We start from the raw sequence: 13,998 nt of genomic DNA, 5'->3' as shown, positions 1-13,998 counted from the left end.
CTCACCAATGCTCGGACTTCTTTTATCATTCACATGAATAGATTATTTTGAGACCTTTTAGATAAGTATGTTTTTGTCTTCATTGATGATATCATGGTCTATAATAAAATCCTTCAGGAGCATGAACAACATCTACAGAAAGTGCTGCATCAACTATGTGATAGTTGCTTCTATTATAAGCAATCAAAGTGTGAACTTTGGAAGTTAGAAGTCACCTTTTTGGAGCATGTGATTTCATCCAAAGGTATGTGTATGGAGTAAGATAAGGTGAAAGCAGTGGAAGATTGACCAACTCTCTACGAATGCTTCTGAAGTCCATTCATTTTTAGGCCTTGTCGAATATTATCGCTGTTTTGTTCATCGATTTGTACATATTACTACCTCATTAACAAGCCTATTAGAGAAGGGTGCTCCATTTGAATGGAAATTGGAATAGCAAAGTACCTTTGATATGTTAAGAAAGGTACTCATTATTACTCCAATATTGCAATTGTATGATCTCAACCTTTTCTATACACTTGACATTGATGCTTTTGACTTTGCTATTAGAGCGGTCCTTCATTAAGACTTTAGTAGGGGCCTTCAATTTGTGATGTATGAATCATGCAAACTCAGAAGGGCAAAGCTTAACTACTCTACATGTGATCAAGTTCAATTAGTAATTGTACATGCTACAAAAGTATGGAAATACTATCTATTGAAGAAGCCATTGATTGTTTGGATTGACCATTGATCCTTGCTACATGATTTATATTTGAAAAATATGAAATCAAGAAATCATCATTAGAAAGAACAATTGCAGCTTTTTGACATTCAACTTCAGTGTAAGTAAGAGCGACAACATATTGTACCAAACAACTTATCATAGAGATCAGACTTAAATACTAAATTAGGAGAGAAGGGAAAAATCACTACCATTAGTAGTGTCATCTCAAACCTAACAAAAAAAAATAGTATGGAAGAAATCTATGCATTGAGATGATTATTTCAAGATGGTTAGTAATTGGTTGATGATGGACAATAAACAGTACCAAGATTACACTCTTAATAATGGCTTCCTCTATTTCAAGAATGAGATTTATGTATCTGTCAAGGACAAGAAATCGATAAAAAATCAATTCAAACAAGTGAGCCTTCACTCAAAGAAAGGTAATAAAATATAAATAAACAAGTATGTATATTGAAAGAGAAACTGGAATGGCTATTACCAAAAGACAAGAAAATTAGAGACCCTTGAAACTAGACTGGAAGCAAGAAAGGAGTTGACAAGAGTGAAGAAGGCTTCACTCTTATCTCTATATATACTATCTAACTAGGGGCTACATGGCAACATTCTATAGGACCTCCAATATGTGTTGACTTTATAGGACATATGCCTTGACTTACAAGGCAAGTTTTTCTATGTGTGGACCACATAATTAGCTTGGTCTTTAAGCTAACAATATGTGTGGTATATGGCCAACTTGTTGACCACGTTTCTAATCCAAAAAGTCAATTAAAGACACCTATGAAGTCAAAGTAGTGTCTATGAAGCTTCTAGAAAGCTTCCATATTAAATACTATAAAATTAACTTACTTTTATCTACTTTTATTTACTTCTACATATTTGTATATGTAATTTATGAGTATGTCCGTGACATTATCCCCCCTTCTAGGGACGAGTTCCACGAGGAGCGGTCATCATATGTTGTGAAAATCTATGATATGACGAATTGTATTCGCCACATACTCTAATCTTTGTTCTCTTTGAAGATGATTGATAGGGCCTCTCAACCATCGGTAGTGTCCCATATCAGGGCGGAAAGACCACCTAGTTATTTGATCATTGTTGAGGCCTTCATAACTTCCTTAGAATAGAACATTTGGAACACCATCAAGAGTTGTTCCTACCTCTAGTAAAATCACCAAACATTGGGAGTCTCTTCCCAAGTCGTGATATCAAACGTATTGTATCTTGTCATCTATTCGAGGAAGAACATGTTGTTCTTGAAGATCTTCATCTTGATTGCATCGTCTTAAAGGTTGTGACAATCATAATGTCTCATTCGACAGGTCAGTAAATGAAGGCTATTTAGTCGAATCTGCTGATTGTTGGTTCTCTATCTCCTCAGCGTCACAACTACAAAGAAGTTATAAACAATGATTGAAAGTAGAATTTTATCTTGCCTAGATGTTGTTTCTTTTATAAAGAAGATTTTTATCTTGATTTTGATAGATGTTGTCAATGAAAAGCCTCAATCGCCTTTGCTGCATTTGCAAGATTCTTTACTGCATTTGCAAGATCCCATGTGTGTTCACTAATATCATATCCATGCCAATTGATAAGATATTCCAATTTATTTTGGTGCCGCCTTGAATTTAAGACTTTTTCTATTTCAAACTCTTCATTATTGTCCACTTCTATAGGAGGAGGTGGAGCTTGTCATCTTCTTGGTATGTCTACTGACTTATATGGTTCAAAAAGATACACGTAGAATATTGGATGGATTTTCATTGACTCCGGTAGATGTAAACGATATGCAACTGGATTGATTTATGTAAAAATAGAAAATGGTCCTAGCCTTCGATAGTCCAACTTGTCACAAGGACGAGTGGTCTTGATATTATGACAAAGTAGCCATACCTTATCACCCAAGTGGAATGGTGGTTGTTCCTTTCGATAGACATCCGCATTGACCTTTCGTTGTTCTTGAGCCTCTTTTAACTGCACCTTCATCGTTGCATGTAGCTCTGACAAATGAATCGCCAAATATTTCGCAGCAAGATTATCAACTTTTGAAGAGTCAAAAGTATCAAGTCATGGATGATAACCATAATTAGCAAAGAAAGGTGTTTATTTTGTATCAGAATGTACTATATTATTGTAAGCAAACTCTGTTAATGGCAAAAGAGTTACTCAATCATCTTGTTGGTAGTTGATGGTACATCTTAAATATTGCTCCAAAACTTGATTAACATACTTTCTTTGTCCATTAGTTTGAAGATGGAATGCCAAAGATAGTTTTATATCCACTTTTAGAATCTTGAAAAGAGTTTGTCAAAATCTTGATACAAATTGAGTTCTCCTATCTGATATAATATCCTTGGAAAATCCATGATAGCGATAGATATTGTCAAGAAAAAGCTTAGCTATTTCTTCATCTATGATAGATTTTGTAGATGGTACAAAATATGCCATCTTGGTAAAACGATCTACTATCATGAATATAGAATTATAAGAACCTGAGATTAGAAGATCCATGATGAAGTCCATAGAGACAGAAGACCATGGTTGTTCTAGAATGGGTAACGGCTAAAGAAGTCCAAAAGGTCGATGACGAGGAGTTTTTGATCTTGAGCAAACATCACATAATTGTACAAAATCTTTGACTGCCTTCTACATTTGAGGCCACCAAAAATCCCTAAATATCAGCTCCAAAGTCTTGTTGTATCCAAAATATCTTGCTGCAGGGAAGTCGTGATGAGCTTGAAGAATACGTAAACGTGCATCTCTTTCTAGAACATATAGGCGTCCTTCGAAATAGAGTAGGTTGTTTTTGAACTCGAATTAAGACGGATCATGAGATTTAAAAGAATTATTCTTGATATCATGAACAAGAGGGTCTGAAGACATACTTAACTGGACTTGCTTGATAAAAGTTAAATCAACAGTTAATGTTGATTTTATTGCTCGGAGATGAAATTGCTCTGGCTTCAAGAAAACTGTTCTTTGTTGCTCAAAAGCTGCATCTCCTTCTTTTGGTGCAAGATAAGAACGTCTAGACAAGGCATCAGATAAACCGTGTTGTTTTTATGGTCGATAAGTGATGCTGAACTCGAATCTTGATAAAGACATGCTCCAACGAGCTTGACGACGATTTAATACACGTGCTGCCATGAAATACTCGAGGTTCTTGTGATCCGTATACATGGTGACTGGACTAGAAGCGCCTTCTAGATAATGATGCCATTCTTGAAAAGAATCCACAATTGCAAGAAGTTCTTTGTCATGGATCTCATAATTGATTTCTACTGTTGAGAATTTTCTTGAATGAAAGACTACTAGATGAAGTTTGTCATATATTTCCATTTGTGACAAAACCGCACCCAAAGCAAAGTCTGATGCATTTGTTTCCATAAAAAATGCTTTGAAAAAATCAACACAATACAAGATTGGTGCAGAAACAAACGCTGTCTTCAAAGATTCAAAAGCAACTTCTGCTTCTTGATTCCATTGGAATTTGTCCTTACAAGTCAAACGTAAAAGTGGAGCTGCAACTTGAGAGAAGTCTTTGATGAAGATCTGATAGTAGTTGGCAAATTCCAAAAAGCATTGGACATCTCTTACCATTTTTGGGATCTTCCAATCTATAATAGTTTAAACTTTCTTAGGATCCATGTCACGGATACAGAAATACAGACTTGAGATCTAACAAAAAGTTCAAGAAGAACTGGCAAGAACTAGATTAATCAGATGAATACAAGAACAACACCAAAGAGGTGAGCTAGAGCTCCAAGAGATGTGTTGTCGAGACTGAAGAACTCTTCAGCCTCGATTCCAATATATACTCCTATTTAGGAAGCTTCTCAAGCAACTTCTACCAACTAAAAAGCTTCTAGAAGGTTCCAGAGACTTGCTTCTAGAAGGTTCTAGAAACTTATCTCTAGAAGGTTCTAAGGACTATGTCCCTAACATTTTCTATCAATTAAGAAGCTTCTAGAAGATTTTAGAGACTTAATTCTAGAAGGTTCTAGAAGCTTAATTCTAGAAGGTTCTAAAAGCTTGTCTCTAGAAGGTTCTAGAAACTTGTCTCTAGAAGGTTCTAAGGACTATGTCCCTATCATCACCCCCTCCTTTAGCTTCGACGTCTCTGAGAAGCAATGTTGTTGTCAATGAGTACCAACGCAAGAAAATGAAGATCTGTCGCATAACGTCTGCTATGAACTCCAACTGTTGTTCACGAGGTAAGTGGTTCATCGACCCTTGAAGCCAACGATAGTGGCCTACTCCTTCAACTTCTGACCAAGCATGAACTTCCGTGTCTTCATTGTGAAATTGTCCTGCAAATATGCCTTCTGGCTGACCATCGTAAGCAGGCTCGGACTCAAATACAATCACCAGTGATCGATTACTTGGTATCCTCCATCGTCGTCATGGTGCAGGTGGTTCTTCATCTCGGGGTTGCCTTCGTGAGTTAGTTGGTTGAGATAATCTGACTAGCATAGTATCTATCTCTTGGCTATCCATATCAGAAGACCAAACTATGGCTGCTGAAAAAATTCTATTTTATCTTGGAGAAAATAACTACATCAACTACGAATTTTGGTGGTGCTCTCTCCCTTTCTTATATTCTTAGATGAGCAAGCTTCAGAAAAAAGCTATCGTCAAACCAGCTTAGGTTTATGAGGATGTTGTTGATGAAACTCTTGTACTTTTTGTGGCGCATTGGCGAGATTTTCAGCTGGCTCCCACGTTCGCTCATTAATGTTGTAGCCGCACCAATGAACAAGATACTCCAACTTGTCCCACCTTCGCCGTGAATCCAGTACCTTTTCAACCTCGTATTCCTCATGGTTCTCGATCTCAATACTAGGTGGCGGACATTGCACTCTTCCAGAAAAAGACGACTCTCGATAAGGCTCCAACAGAGAAACATGAAAGACTGGATGTACCTTCATAAAAGCCAATAATTCCAGACGGTACGCCACTGGATTTATTTGCTTTTGGATGATAAATGGTCCTAATCTTCGATAGTCCAACTTATCACATGGTCACTTGGTCTTGATATTCCGTCAAAGAAGCCATGCTTTATCTCCAATTTTGAAAGTAGGTGCTTGATTTCAAAATCTATCTGCAGACGCCTTGTAGGATTCTTGAGCGGATTGTAATTGAAGCTTCAACGTATTTTGAACCTCTGATCATTGTTTCGCAAATCCTTCAGCTGTTGGATTGTTATTTGTTGAAGGACTCAATAAATCAAGCTTCGGATGATACCCATAGTTAGAAAAAAATGGTGTGTATTGAGTCGATGCATGGAGGGTGTTGTTATATGCAAACTCAGCTAGCGACAGATATGTGGTCCAATCGTCTTGCTGATAGTTGATGCTGCATCGTAAGTATTGTTCCAAGACTTGGTTCACTCGTTCCGTTTGGCCGTCAATTTGAGGATGAAAAGCCGAAGAAAGCTTGATATCCACCTTCAATATCTCAAAGAGAGATCTCCAAAACTTTGATACGAACTAGGTTCCTCGATCTGATATGATATCATTTGGTAGTCCATAATAACGATACACATTATCTAAAAAGAGCCTTGCTGTGACTTCACTAGACGATGTCTTCTTGCAAGGGACAAAGTGTGCCATTTTTGTAAGCCGATCTACCACGACAAAGATGCTGTCAAATGAGTTCGATGATGGCAGGTCTGTGATGAAGTCCATGGAAATTGAAGACCATGGTCGACGTGGAATCGGCAATGGTTGTAGGAGTCCATAAGGGCGATGCCGAGGATTCTTGGATCTTGAACAGATGTCACAGGAGAGGACAAAATCTTTCACATCCTTCCACATTTGGGGCCACCAAAAATCTCGAGAAATAAGCTCCAAGGTCTTGTTGAATTCAAAATGTCCCGCAGCTGGAAAATCGTGGCGAGATTGAAGAACTCGGAGTCATGCTCATCCTTTTGGGATATATAACCGCTCCTCAAAGTATAAAAGATCTCCCTCCACCTTGAACTTGTCGTCATTGGCACGCTGCTTAATATCAATGGCTACTGAATCTTCAATGGTCACGGCACGTACCTGATTCAGGAAGTTAGCATCAATTAGCACAATAGTAGCGCAAAGCTGAAATTGCTCTAGCTTCAACAATGTCGTACATTGTTGATGAAACGTTGCTTCTCCAGCCTTTGGTACAAGATACGATCTCCTCGATAAGGCATCAGATAGTCCTTGTTGCTTTCCAGGTCAATAAGTGATAACAAAATCAAACATAGATAGTAACATACTCCACCGAGCTTGATGTCGATTTAGAACTCGAGCCGACATGAAATACTCCAAATTCTTGTGATGTGTGTATACGGTCACTGGATGTCCAGCTCCTTCAAGAAAGTGATGCCATTCTTGGAAAGAATCCACTATAGCAAGAAGTTCCTTATCGTGGATCTCATAATTGATTTCAGCAGTAGAGAACTTTCGAGAATAGAATGCAACCGGATGGAGCTTCTTGTCTTCTCCCATTTGTGAAAGTACAACTCGTAAAGCAAAATTCGAAGCATCAGTTTCTAAATAAAAGGCCTTTGTAAAGTCTCGATGTATCAAGATTGGAGCCGTAGTAAATGTGGTCTTCAAGTCTTGAAACGCCTTCTGTGCTAGAAGTCCCCATTCCAGCTTATCCTTGCATGTTAACTGAGTGAGAGGAGCAGCAACTTGAGAGTAATTCTTGATAAAGATCCGATAGAAGTTAGCAAAACTAAGAAAGCATTGTACGTCTCTAACCGTCTTTGGAACCTTTCAGGACACGATTGCTTCCACCTTCTTGGGGTCCATCTTCAAGCCTTCTATAGTCGCCACAAATCCCAAAAACTCCATTTCTAGTTGGTGAAATAAACACTTCTCCAACTTGGCATATAGTCCTCGTTTGCGTAGTTTCTCCAAGACCAAACGAACATGTTTTTCATGCTCTTCCTCATTTTTGGAGAATATCAAAATATCATCCAAATAGATGACAACAAAATCGTCAAGGTGCTCTCGGAAAATGTCATTCATCATATGTTGAAAGACCGTTGGAGCATTGGTAAGACCAAAGGGCATGACATTATACTCAAAATGGCCATACCTTATACGAAACGCTGTCTTCTACTCATCTCCTTCCTTGATTCGTACGAGGTTGTAAGCTCCCCTTAGATCATTTTTTGTAAAGATCCTTGCACGTCCAAGTTGTTCTAAGAGACCAGAAATCAAGGGTAACGGATAACGATTCTTCTTTGTTATCTTATTGAGGCCTCGATAGTCCACGCACATCCGCAATGAGCCATCTTTCTTCTTCACAAATAAGATGGGTGCTCCAGCTGACGATTTTGAATGACGGATAAAGTTCTTGGCTAGATTCTCGTCGATGTACTTCCGCAATTCCGCCAACTCCATCTGCGATAGATTTTAGATTGGGCCAAAAGGCGGTTGTATTCCTTCCTATAAGTCTATGGCGCAATCATATGGTCTGTGTTCCGGTAGCATGTCGGCATTTTTTTTTTGAAACACGTCTTTAAAATCCTTATATTGCTCAGGTATACTTGATGTCGAGATCTTCTCCTTGGTAGTTGGAGTCGCATAAATGACAAACGGTGTGCCTTCCTTGGATGATCTTATAAACGCTCTTGCTCCAATAAATAAGGATTTCTCTATTCGGGGTTTTCTACTAGGCTTGCTCTTGGGTGGTTTTGTGGGAAAGGTCATCTTCCGCAACTTCCACTCTAGGGATGGGTTATGCTTTTCCAACCAGGAAAGACCAAGAATAACAGGATTTGATGGAGTTCTAATAATATTGAAAATAATATGACTACAATGGCCCTTAAACGTCACTTCTATAGGTTCTGATTCATGGGTGACACTACCAGACAATAAAGGTCGTCCATCTATGACCTCAACGTAAACAGGTTTGGATTTTTATACTAAAGGGATCTTATGATGCTTCACAAATTCTTCGTCTAAGAAACAAGCAGATGCTCTTGAATCTAATAATGCTAAGGTTCTCAGTTTCTGAGGGCCAATAAGCAAACGGATTGTAAAACAAAGGGCAGGTTGAGCGGAAAGAAAGGAACCTGGTTGTTGTTGCGATATTTCACTGTCCAGACGCACGGTTCCTATTTTGACTGGGCATCCTCGTTTTCCTGAATAGACATGCCCCTAGTCTTGATAATACGTCGATTTTGCTTCTTGGGGTAGTTTCCAACTTTGTGGCCTTCTTCACCGCAATACAAGCATAGACCTTCCTCCATACGTCGTTTTTTTTCTTCTAGACTAAGAGATTTGACACCTACCGCATCAATTTGTATGTCTTCTACCTCTGAATATGAATTCATGCTGCTTGCCGACATAGTTGGGATGTGGCGAACCGTATGTTGTCTTGAACGTTGGTCTTGGCGACGTTGGAATGGGCGGTTATCGCACTTCACAGCTTAGCTAATAGCTTTGTTGAGCGTTTGCGGATCAGGAAGAGTTAACAGCAAATCCTTCACATCGTCCCTTAAACCCCAATAGAATTGACTCATCAACGCTTCTTCGTCCCAATTGATGTCGCATGCTAATTGCTTGAAGTTCGATGCATAGATTGATGTAGAACGCATCCCTTGTCGTAGTGACCGGATCTTTGTTGTAGCCCATCGAACCTTGTCGTGTTCACCAAATGCTTCCGCAAACGCCTCCAAAAAGGTTTCAAAGTTGTTTAGTATGGACGATCGTTTCTCAAACAAAGGAGCAAACCATGATAGAGCTTGTCCTGTAAGTAAGGTTCCAACAAGCCCAACACGTGACTCCTCCGTTGGATAGCGTTCGGGTCGTAAAACTGTTATCAACCTGATTTGGTTGACGAATCCTCGAAACTTGGAACATGTACCATCGAACTTGTCCGAAAGGCTAACTCGGGGCTCCTTATGTTATAGAACCAGCGGTGCTTGTCGAACCTGAGGCAAAGTTGCTTCTCCAAGTGCAGAAGTTTGAGGCTGGTGCAACCTAGATTGTGCCATCCCAGATGTTCCATCATTATGAAGCCTTGCCACGACTCCTTCAATCTCTGCAGTTCTTTGCGATAACGTAGCGAGGGCATTCATGATAGCATCTAACTTGGACTCTAAACTTTCCGTCATACTAATGTCTTGACCCCCGGCCATTCTAAGAGAAGGACAGAAATGACTCTACAAGAAGACAATATTGATTTAGAGGAGGGTACTCCGCAACCTCTAAAATGCCTTAACAGCTTCAAGAAAAGGGGTAATCCACTCTCTCCAAGAAGAATAAGACTCCAATATTGTAACAAAAGAAGTATCAGTTTAAAGGAGGGTAATCCGCAACCTCTAAAATGCTAGTACACTTCCAAGCAGAGGGGTAATCCACACTCTAACAAAGAAGAACTAGCTCTGATATCTGAGTTGAGTGAAGTCTCGACAAACTGTCACGGATACAGAATACACACTTGAGATCTAACAAGAAGTTCAAGAAGAACTGGCAAAAACTAGATTAATCAGATGAATACAAGAACAACACCAGAGAAGTGAGCTAGAGCTCCAAGAGATGTATTGTCGAGACTGAAGAACTCTTCAGTCTTGATTCCAATATATACTCCTATTTAGGAAGCTTCTCAAACAACTTCTACCAACTATGAAGCTTCTAGAAGGTTCCAGAGACTTGCTTCTAGAAGGTTCTAGAAACTTATCTCTAGAAGGTTCTAAAGACTATGTCCCTAACATCTTCTATCAATTAAGAAGCTTCTAGAAGATTGTAGAAACTTGCTTCTAGAAGGTTCTAGAAGCTTGTCTCTAGAAGGTTCTAGAAACTTGTCTCTAGAAGGTTCTAAGGACTATGTCCCTAACAATCCATCATAAGTCCATTATTTGAAATGATATAATCTAAGAAATCAACTTGAGTACTGTGGAATACACACTTTTTTATCTTGGCATAGAGTCTTGCATCTCTTAATTTTTGTAACACACGACGAATATGAAGTTCATGTTCTTCCGGATTCTTAGAATAGATCAAGATGTCATCTAGATAATAGACCACAAAATCGTCCAAAAACTCTCGAAAACATCATTCATTAGATGTTGAAAAGCTACTGGTGCATTTGTAAGTCCAAAAGGCATGACATTGTATTTAAAATGTCCATACCTAGTTCGAAACGCAGTCTTCCATTCATCTCCTTCTTTGATGCGTACTAGATTGTATGCTCCCCGGAGATCTATTTTTGTATAGATCTTAGCTTGATTCAGCTGATCAAAAAGTCCAGTATTCAAAGATAGTGGATACCTGTTCTTGATGGTAATCTTGTTGAGTCCTCGATAATCAAAACACATCTGCAATGATCCATCTTTTTTCTTCACAAATAGAATTGGAGCTCCTACCGGAGATTTAGAATAGCGTATGAAATTCTTTGCTAGATTTTCTTCAATATATTCCTTGAATTCAGTCAATTCATTTTGTAATAAACTGTAGATTGGTCCGAATGGTGGTGTGCTCCTTCTTGAAGGTCAATTGAGCAATCATAGGGATGATGTTCTAGGAGTATATCCACATTTTTTTTTTGAATATATTTTGAAATCTTGATATTGGCTTAGAATGCCACTTGAAGTCTTTTCACCAGTAGAAACAGATGTGGCATAAATAATATATGGTGATTCTTTCATATTAGCATGCAAAAAAGCTTTTGCACCTATAAATACGGGTTTAATTGAACTGGACTTATGACTCTCTATTTGATTAACTACACTATTAGTTATACTTTTAGAGAAAGTAAGAGTTCGAAAAATCTAATCTATTTGAGGGTTGTATTTTTCTATCCACAATAAACCTAAAATAACTAGATTAGAGAGAGATCTAATGATATTAAATACTACAAAGCTATTATGACCATTGATTATTACTTCTATAGGAAGGATTTCGTGAGTAATATCTCCAAAAGATAATGAACGACCATCTATGACTTCTACATGAACAGATTTAGTTTTCTTTACTATAGATATGCTATGTCTTTTAGTAAATTCTTCATCTAAGAAACATGCTGAGGCTCCTAAATCTAACAAGGCAGAGGCTTTGTAATATTTAGGTCCTAAAATAACATTTAATATAAAACAAAGAGGGGGCTCTGAGGAGAGAATAGGACCTTACTAGATGTTGTGTAAGGTTCCAGCCGCATGGTCCCTATTGTAGCTAGACAAACTTGTTTTTCGACATATTATCTTCTTTCACAGCCATACTCCTCATTTTGTAATTGCGTCGTTTCTTTGAACAATGTTCAGCAGTGTGCTTTGGTTCTCCACAATATAAACATAATCCTTCTTAATGACAATGAGACTTTTCTTGCTCAGTAAGAGATTTGAAACATACTGCATCAATTTGCATATCCTCTACTTCCGAATGTATGTGTTGAAGAGGTGTTGGTGTTGCCATTGAATTATAGTAACGTTGAGGTCAACTTGTACAGTTCTTAGATCGAAATTCAAAAAGATGATTGTGGTACTTCACAGCAAAGTCAATTATTTGACTCAATGTTTGAGGATCAGGTAAGTTGAGCATTAATATTTTTACCTCATATTGTAATCCGTAGAGAAATTGGCTAATAAGTGCAGCATCATCCCACTTGATATTAGTTACAAGTTGTCAAAATTGTGAAGTGTATAACATTACTAATCGATTGCCTTGTCATAAAATACAGATCTTATTAGTTGCAACATGAATTGTATCATGTTTTCCATACATAGATCGAAACTCCGCCAGAAATGCCTCTACATTATCTAATATTGGATCTCATCGTTCAAGAAAAGATGAGAACCATGATAGTATTGATCCTGAAAGAAACGTACCAATGAATCTAACTTGTGATCTTGGAGTTGGATAGTTTTGGGGTTGAAGTTCAATCACAAGTTGAACTTGATTGATAAATCCTCAAAACTTAGATCTGGTGCCATCAAACTTCTTTGGTATGGTAATTCTTGATTCTCTAACACTGGAAGGATGTTCTACCATAGGAGAAAGGATATGGTTTGGTGCAGATGTTGAAGCACCTCCAACCATTTCTATATCTTTACTTCCTACCAATCTTGTTGCTCTTTGTGGTGGTAAATTGAGTTGATGCATCGCAAGCATTAACTCCCTCAATTGCTCTTACATTTGTGCCATTGCACTCTTCATTTCAACAAGTTCTGCTATGATAATACTTAGAAAAAAAAACATGTCTAATATCGCTCAAGATAAATAGAAGAGAGGAATTAAGAACAAAGAAAATACTAAGGACAATATCAGTTTAGAAGAGGGTAATCTGCAACTTCTAATATGCTTATATCTTATCAAGAAAAAGGGATAATTCACTCTTAATCAAGATTAGACAAAGCTCTGATATTGTAGGTGTACTCTTGTCAATCTGTCAAGGACAAGAACTTGATGAAAAAGTAATTCAGACAAGTGAGCCTTCATTCAAAGAAAGATAACAAAATATAAATAAACAAGTATGTATGTTGAAAGAAAAACTGGAATGGTTATTGCCAAAAGACAAGAAAACTAGAGATCCTTGAAACTAGACTAGAAGCAAGAAAGGAGTTGATAAGAGTGAAGAAGGCTTCACTCTTATCTCTATATATACTATCTAACTAAGGGCTACATGGCAACATTCTATAGGACCTCCAATATGTGTTGACTTTATAGGACATATGCCTTGACTTACAAGGCAAGTTTTTCTACGTGTGGGCTACATAGTTAGCTTGGTCTTTAAGCTAACAACATAAGTGGCATATGACCAACTTGTTGACCACGTTTCTAATCCAAAAAGTCAATTCAAGCTACCTATGAAGTCATAGTAATGTCTATAAAGCTTCTAGGAAGCTTCCATATCAAATATTATAGAATTAACTTACTTTTATCTACTTTTATTTACTTCTACATATTTGTATATGTAATTTATGAGTATGTCCGTGACAGTATCTGATAATGCTATACTTTAGACATGCATACTTGAAGAGGGGTATGCCATCCTGATATCTAGACATCTAGGGTAAGAGAAGACTCTAAAATGGATCTCAAGGACATAGTTTTGGATAAGTTTGAATTATGATATTTGACCTTTTGTGCGTTCTTGCGGATTATATCAACTTAAAAAAATATGCAATGCAACATCTCCTAGATAATTACAACCAATTCCACTACCTACGACATATTGGAGGCATATGACTATATATCTCATTGCGTATTTGTCATAGATACCTCACAATTACACTATAGTTGTTGTCTTTTTAGACCAAATCTTGAAATAACTTTACT

This window comes from Physcomitrium patens, chromosome 20 (genome assembly GCF_059467195.1).
Source record: "Physcomitrium patens ecotype Gransden chromosome 20, ASM5946719v1, whole genome shotgun sequence".
Taxonomy (NCBI): Eukaryota; Viridiplantae; Streptophyta; class Bryopsida; order Funariales; family Funariaceae; genus Physcomitrium; species Physcomitrium patens.
The sequence above is the reverse complement of the archived record's forward strand: the minus strand, read 5'-3'. Positions refer to the sequence as shown.